This window comes from Monodon monoceros, unplaced genomic scaffold, assembly GCF_005190385.1.
Source record: "Monodon monoceros isolate NGI ecotype Baffin Bay Population unplaced genomic scaffold, NGI_Narwhal_1 Super_Scaffold_12, whole genome shotgun sequence".
In the NCBI taxonomy this organism is placed as follows: domain Eukaryota; kingdom Metazoa; phylum Chordata; class Mammalia; order Artiodactyla; family Monodontidae; genus Monodon; species Monodon monoceros.
In genome coordinates this window covers 1,701,043-1,706,807 of record NW_021703768.1, presented here as the reverse complement: position 1 = coordinate 1,706,807, position 5,765 = coordinate 1,701,043, and positions in this window count along the sequence as shown.

The window sequence follows — 5,765 nt, the reverse complement described above, 5'->3', positions numbered from 1 at the left end:
CTGGGCCTCAGGACCGTCGGTGTGACCTTGGGACAGGTCCTGGCCACTTTATCTGTGCTGTGGGTAATAATAGGATAGAATCACTGCCCTGGGCGCTGGAGGGCGACCTGCTTATCTCTGGGCTTCAGCAGCTGTTTAATTTAAAAGATTGTAAAGTATTTTTGTCTCAGTGAGTCTGGCACATGCCACCAAATGTAGCAGGTCCAGGGAAGCATCCAGCGCCTTCCCCTCCAGCCGTGGAGATGCCGCCTGTCTCCTCCCGGGGCCGGGGGTTGGGGTGTGTGTGTGTGCATGCGTGCGCACCTCTGTGTGATTCCTTACGCAAAGGGGAACATAGTTCAGATGCTCGTGTTTCTTACTTAGATACATACCCCGGACAGTGTTCCCCACCACTCTATACAGGGGAAAGCATGAACTAAAGCACATAGTCAAGAGGTGGAAGCAACCCAGGTGTCCATCGATGGATGGTGGACACACACAATGTGGTTCGTTCAGACCACAGACTATGATTCAGCCTTCAGAGGAAGGACATTCGGACACAAGCTGCAATGGGAAGAACCTTGAGGACTCTGCTGAGCTGGTCGGGAAGGGACGGGCACCGTGCATGTCCCTGTATAAGGACAGGAAGAATGAGGTCCATAGAGACGGAGGCCATGGTGGCGGGTCCCTGGGGCCGGGAAGGGGGCGGGGAGTTAGGGTCTAATGAGCTTTGGTTTTGCAAGATGAAAGAGCCCCAGAGATGGAGGCAGTGATGGCCACACATCCACGTGGTGAAAGGTTAAATACACGGAGGCACAGAGCTTATGTGAGTGAGCAGGGATCTGAATCTGGCAGTGTTTGTGGGGGCCCCACCCGCTAGGAATGGGGGGCATTTGTGGAGACAGCAGGGCTTGGTGGGCCTAGCCGGGGTGTGGCCTCCCTGGGGAGCCCCCTCTCTATGATGGTGGCTCTGTGTGACGGGGGTCTCGCGCTTCCTGCTCTGACTGTGGCTGGGCTTCTGTTTGACGTCTCGGCCACCAGGGCACCAGAGTGACCCCACGTAGTGGCCTCCTTGATTTACTGTGGTTGCCAGTGTGAGAGTTCCTGATGCCACTGGGCTGCTCGCTCAATTACAGCTAAAATGGTTAACTTTATGTTATGGGTGTTTTACCACAATTAAACAAAATTCATTTTTTTAAAAAGGGAAAGAAAAGCTGAAAGGAGTAGACGGTGTGATGCATTTCTGAGCCACAGCCCAAGGTCCCCGCTGACCTAGGGTGACACTCGGCGGGTTTGAGCTGCACCCCAAAACCTCAGCTGGTCCTCACCGGACCTGCGAGGGGGTCAGAGGTGGACGCTGTGTCTGCCGGTGGTGGACTCCAGGCTGACCCAGTGACCCAGCGGCCATCCCCCGTGGGGGCTCGGGGAGAGGGGGAGCGACGTGGCTGCCGGTCCTGAGAGACAGAGTAGGGACGCTGGGACCAGAGGGGCCGGGACAGCGCAGCCCCACCCGGGCCACAGGGCTGCAGTGCCCGACGCTCAGCCTTCCTGAGACCCCTCAGGAACTTGCAGGAGTGGGGTGCAAGGCGGGAGCTCCGCCCAGGACTGCCGCGGGGACCCAGAGGGTGTCCCCAGCTGAGCACAGTGAGCCCAGAAAGCGTGGGAAGTGACGGAGGCTGAGGCTGGGGCTGGGGCGGCAGGGGTCTCACCTCTGAGACAGCACCTGGCCTGCTTCCTGGCCCCCCAGGCAGGCCAGTCCCCTGAGGAGGCTTAGAGGCCCTACTCAGTTGCCCCGGGGTTGGGAGTCTGGGGCACAGACCCCCAGGTGACCAGCGAGATGCCTCGAGCAGACGCTGGCCAGAGGAAGGCAGATGTCCTCCCAGCCCCGGCGTCTTCCGTTTTCCCCGTCCACGCAGCGCCCAGCGCAGCCGGCGGCCTCCTGTCCAGCCCCCAGGCCACAGCCCGTCCGGGGAGATGCCTGCAGTCTGCCCTCCTTGGGCCTGGGCCCCAAGCTGGCACCACAGGGCCTCCCCACGCCGCTGCCCCCTCCATCTGCCTGCTGGCCGGGCCTCCTTCCCCCTGTGCCCACTCCTCATGCCCTGTGTTTGGTCCACCTCCGTCCTCCAGCCTGGGGACTCACCTCCCAGACCAGACGGCCCTGCTGGTCCACACTGTGTGTCCAGCCTCAGCTGCAGTGCTGGGGGATGGAGCGTTGAGCTGATGAAGGAACTGGTCAGTGAAGGAGCCCACGCTTCCCCCAGAGCCTTGTGACCCCCACCCTCTCACGGCCCCCATCAGGGACACCACCGCCCCGGCCCCTCCCAGGCTGCGTGTGCACGTAGCTGTCCTTCCCTAGGAGAGCTTGTACTGGCTCCCGAGGACACCCGTGGATGTGGGCCAGGCGAGGTCCCGACGACAGCGGGCTCACGTCCAGGAAAGGCACAGCCCCGTCCCAGCCCCCATAGGCTGTGTGACATCTAGCAAGTCGCACAGCCTCTCTGGGCCCCGCAGAACGGGTGTCTTTATTGTGCCTGCGGTCGGTTGTCTTTTTCTTCCTCCGTGATTAGTTGAGGTCATCTGCACGAAGAGTCGGAGCAGCCCCTGACTCAGGGAGCACCAGGGACAAGCCCTGCTGGGGGCCTGGACGCCGGCCTCCACCCCCCCCAGGAAGCTGTGAGCTACCCGAGGGCCTCCTGCTGGCTGCGCTAAGCAGACCGTGGTCTGGGGACCGAGGCACCTCCGATGGGGTGTGCCAGCCAGACGGGGCTCCGATGCTGGGCAGATGGCTTTGTGATGTAACAGGTGTTCGCTGGCTGCTCGTAGGTCGGGACAGAAGCTGCCAGGAAGATGAGGGGTGCGGACCTGCCGTGATTCAGGGGTGCGGTGACAGCCCTCCAGGAGGGTGGCAGCCGCCTTCTTCCCTGCGAGTGGCAGACGGGGCTGGAAGCCACGGGCCGGTTTGAGCCTGACTCTGACTCAGAACACGCCTCGGAGCCCTGCTGTCCTTCTCCTGTGAGGGATGCGCCCACCATTCCACGCCCTGAGCGTTCTGTGCCCGGGATGCCCGCGCAGCCCCATCCAGGTCAGAGCGGGGCCCGGTCTGCACTCCAGACGCGCCTGCCTGCCTGGGAGCTGCCATTCTGGCGCCTGGCCACGCACTGGTCTTCCTGCCCTGGAGCGCCTGGTGGGCAGGACGGGGCAGCCTCCTCTCGTCCCGTGGCCGCGCGCATCCCACCCGATGCACGCGCCCTCCCGTTTGCCCGTCGCTGTTGATGGGCGTGTGTGTTGCTCACAGCCGGGCCAACCCGACGGTGCTGCTGGGACCGTCCTGGGTGTCTCTGGTGCACACACGTCTCTGGATGGTGACAGAGCCTGTTTTACATGCCTGGCGTGTCAGGAAGTCCCCATGTCCCGCCCTGGCCCGCAGTGGGCCTTCCTGCAGTGGTGGGTGGACCCCGTCCCTGGAGGGGCTGCCTCACCTCCACTGTGGAGTCCACACCCCCAGTGTATCAGTGGTCTTTATACAGTCCGGGCAGGCCTGGGTCGGTAACACGGCTGGCAGCGGCCTTGGGCTCTGGGGCCACTTTCCTGCCCCTGATGGCGTCTTTGAGGAGCAGTGTCTGATGCTACTGAAGACCACTTAGTTTCCTTTCATGGAAGGTTCCAGGCCACGAAGGAGTCCCCAGCCATCACTTCTGTGTACTTCTGTGTTTTGCCGCCCTGACTTCAGGCTGTGCTCCTGCAGGCCTCGGGCCTCCCCGATGGCCTCACGGGCTGGCCAACCTAGGGGCCGCTCCACGGGGTGCCCTGGGAGCCTGCCAGGTGGCCAGGCTCACTGCAGCCCCAGAGAGACCCACAGCACTCAGAAGGGTGAAAGGGGGAGCCTGGGCACCACGTCAGCAGAAAGGTCCCAAGTCGACACCAGTGCCACGTGGTGGAACCTGACGGCTTCTAGTGGGACCGCAAGGCTGGGAACCGCCTGCACGTGTGCCAGGCTGTGGGGGACAGGATTTTGGAGGGAAGACAGAGCAGCAAAGGGGAGCCATTGGGCCTGAAGGGAGGTCAGAAGCACTAGAGCTTGAAGCCGGTTGCTCCTGTCCCCCCAGCCCCTGCCCCGTCCTGGTACAGGAAGCCGGGGCCAGCCCGTGCCGCCCATCCTGGAACTCTTGGGGAAGTCCAGAGGGGGTGGCTGTGTCACTGCGCTGCACCCTGGGATGTGGCCTCCTGGGGAAGGGTGGGAGGACCCCTGCCGGCGCCCTGAGCCATCTCGGGCCTGGGGGTGTGTGGCAGGGGAGCCCAGGGGGCTGGGGGCTGGCGCGGAGATGGCAGGGTAGGTGAGACGCGCGGCCTGGAGCCCTGGTGCCCCGAGAGTCCCGGCTGTTCCTGAGGCTGGGACTGGCTGCCGGGGCCCTGGTGCACTTGGCCATGGGTGAGACAGGCAGCGTGACAGCTGTATGTGCACACGAGTGGACATGCGCGTGCTGCCAAGCGGAGGCGTGCGCCTGCTCCCAGAGTTTCCATGGAGCTGACGGTCCTCGGGGGTTCTGGGGAGCACCGTGGGGTGCTGGCGAGGGCCCCGGGCGTCTGGGCTCCGGCTGTGGCCCCCAGGACAGGGTTGGGGAAGGTGGCGGCGGTGACCATGGGTCTGGCCTTTGCACCCCCGATCCCAGTTGCTTGAAAAATGCTGTGTTGTCAGTGGTGCTTCCTTCAGCGTCACCGGTGAGACTTCAAATGTCCTGCGAATCAGAGAACAAATTCTTTAAGCTCGCCTAGAACGTCTTCGCCTCCAGCACGTATGGTCTCAGGTTAGGAGGAGCATTTGTACTTTCCCAGGTTGAATTTTCACATACCAGACTTCGGTTTCACAAAAATGGGTCAGGGCCCTCCTTGCTGGACCAGTTATAAAATGCAGCTCCACCCTCTTCCAGACTGTCCACCAGGCGGGGAGGTCTGCCGTGCTCTTCTCTGACAATGGGGAGCCACCACTTCCGTTTTTTGAGAATTAAAACAATAGGGGCTCTGATCACCGAGGCTGTGGGGTTCCCGGGAGCCGGGCCTGCCTCTCTCCCTGTCCCTCCCATAACTGATCGGACCCCGACTCTCTTCCCTGTAAACCAGGCCGAGGCTCGCCAGCTGCCCAGGCGCAGCGGGAAGAACCCCCAGGAATGGTCGGCATCTTCGGAGTTTCAGCTCAGTTCATTCTGAGTGCGGCTGTCTGGGGTCAGCCTGTAGCTGGCGACTCACCCAAGTTCTCTCTGGCCTGTCCTGGGCCATGTCCCATCTCCTCCCAGACCTGCTCTCACTTTCCTGGTGGGAAGACCCCAGTGTCCGACAGGAGACTCCCCGAGACCAGTCATGCCCAGAGCAGCCTTCTTTGGCCCTGGTTGGTGATTGAGTTTGTCCGGTTGTCTGAACGTTCCATGGGGTGACTGTCGCGAGTCCTGCTGGGCCTGGCCAGGTCGCTCGCGGTTCCGCTGAGCTGGCCTGCGTTCCTTCCCTGCGGTTTTTGGAAAGCTCTCTGCAAACGCCTCAGGTTACAGGGAAAGGTTTCTCAGGGTGGGGGCTTCTCTCTTTTGTCAAGGGGCTCTGGGTCCTCCTGGTGGAACTCGGGCAAAACTGGCTTCCCAGGGCTGTGCCCCCCACCCCACCCCACCCCACCCCATCCCATCCCCCCATCCCCTACCCCACCCCCATCCCCATCCCCAACACCTACCCCACTCCCTATCCCACCCATCCCCCCACCCCATCCCCCATCCCCCTACCCCACCCCATTCCCCATCCCCCTA